This window comes from Diaphorina citri, unplaced genomic scaffold (genome assembly GCF_000475195.1).
Source record: "Diaphorina citri unplaced genomic scaffold, Diaci psyllid genome assembly version 1.1 scaffold9647, whole genome shotgun sequence".
Taxonomy (NCBI): domain Eukaryota; kingdom Metazoa; phylum Arthropoda; class Insecta; order Hemiptera; family Psyllidae; genus Diaphorina; species Diaphorina citri.
In genome coordinates, this window is record NW_007387021.1 from 1 (window position 1) to 2253 (window position 2253).

A 2253-nucleotide genomic window follows, 5' to 3' on the forward strand; every position below is an offset into this window, starting at 1 on the left:
TTTGTTAGTATTTAACACAGAACTAAAAAGAAGTCCTTTCATAATTGAATAAGTTAGGAGTTAAGTAATCTAATCTAAAAAAATCACCAGTTCGCGGGTTCGATTCCCGACCGGGCTAGATTTTATCCTAAACAGATAAGGTTCGTTCTCGGAACGGCTGGCCTCCTCCTCTCCTGCCTTATCTCTTCGCTTTCGGGACGATAAGACCTTGGCAGCTACACTTCCCTCTATCAAACTTGAAAAAAGTCACAGTACGGACGGACGTATTCTACTGACCTTTAAACAAATGGTAGTTACACTTGCCCTTCCTCCCACTCCAAAAATATATAAAAATAAATAAATAAACTATAACAAAACTTAATAACATTGTAACATAAGCAAACGTACATTTTGTATAAATAATTGCTTTGAATGCTTTAATTGACTTAATTGAATGAAATTAATTAATTAATCCCCATTTTATTTTCCAGTGGTTCTCAAACGGCTGGACGATGAGAATGATACAGTACGAGAGAAAGCGCTAGGTCTTCTCTCCACGCTATTTCTACAGGGTGCTCCGGAATCTTATGAACACCGGTTGGAACCTAGTCTGGGTTTGGTATACAGGACTCTGCTTATTCATTTGGACGATCAAAATCCCGCCTTTCAGCAACTTGTGTTAGGTAAGAATCGATTAGTTGGCTGGAAGAGCTCCTCCTGGAAAACCCTGTTGTTAGTCAAGTGGTAATGCGCTTTGCTTGCCATGAGAGCTTTATCACAACTTTTGTGGCTACCACAGCATCTCCTTTTAATTGTGCCTCCTTTTAATATTAATTCTCATTCATCAGCAATCTTTTTTTATGGGTAATGTCGCCACTGATCGCTACTCGATTAAAGTAGCTACTCAGTTATCCTCACGAGGCTGAGTGCACCCCGAACTCCAAACACAGAGCCAAAAAAACTTCGACCCCGCCGGGAATCGAACCCGGGACTTCCGATGTCGCTACTCGATTAAAGTAGCTACTCAATTGTCCTCACGAGGCTGAGTGTACCCTGAACTCCAAACACAGAGCCGAAAAAAACTTCGATCCCACCGGGAATCGAACCCGGGACTTCCGATGTGCAAGCCTAGTGTGATACCCACTCGGCCACGGTTGCTGTATAAATGAATACAAGGATACTTACATACACTCATAATTAATGTATTCATTTCTATCTGATTTCAGAGAGTCTCAAGACGTTGGGTGCACTAAGGCCCAGTATTCTCCTCAAATATATTCGAGTAGAGAATTTCCGGGACAAGGATTTAGCTCAGAAATTGTATCGACACTTTGCTTCAGCTGAGTAGAACTCATTTGCTGATCCAACTTGTAAGATAACAATATCTACACATATCATTTTGCTGATCCAACTTTGTACATTGTAGGACCCTATATGCAATATTTTGCTGATCCAACTTTCCGTGTACATTGTATAGGACCCTATATGCAATATTTTGCTGATCCAACTTTCCGTGTACATTGTATAACCTTAGAGGTATCATTTTGCTGATTCAACTGCTGTTATACAAGGATACTTACATATACTTGTATTTAATGTACTCATTTCTATCTGATTTCAGAGAGTCTCAAGACGTTGGGTGCACTAAGGCCCAGTATTCTGCTCAAATATATTCGATGAAAGATGGAAATTAATAAAAAAAAATATTGAAAAAGGGAGCACTTATTTTTTTTCTTCGCCTTTTCCCGTGTACAGACGGGGTCGGTGTTTTTCGTCAGCCTCTCAATCCGCCCTAACTGGGGTGATTGCTTTGGGCTGACATTTGGTTTTGGCTACAAATTTTACGAGTGGATACCTTTCGCACTCATGCTCAACCCATACGCCATTGACGGAATGTTACGTTTTTCTTTTCAGGCAGAATATCAATCTCGTCTTCTTTCCATCGTTTCTACTCTTCTCAAATCATATCCCTCTCTACTCAATCAACAATCAAGTTCCACTCAACAAACAAATTCCACTCAACAATCAAGTACCACTCAACAATCATCGGACACTCCCGCTCAATCAGTCGTCACTCAAGAGCCATTGGATACTCAACCCTCCAATCAATCAGACTGAAATTTGAACACAACAAAAGAGCGAGTAATTTCAATTAGTCTTAAACTCGTAAAACAAAATATACTTGTAGAAAATAAAAAATTTACTTGTGCTTTTTGATGCTACTACTCACCAAATAAATTACCGCATTTGAAATGAATAATTTGAATCGGTTTT

At 39.5% G+C, this 2253-nt stretch overlaps 1 long non-coding RNA gene across 1 annotated transcript; it reads left to right on the forward strand.

Moving 5' to 3' along the window:
- Window positions 1–417: 417 nt before the first annotated feature.
- LOC103522610 lies at window positions 418–1459 on the forward strand. The gene is made up of 2 exons (XR_542011.3): window positions 418–662; window positions 1206–1459. It is a non-coding gene; the product is annotated as an uncharacterized LOC103522610 (long non-coding RNA).
- Window positions 1460–2253: the final 794 nt, after the last annotated feature.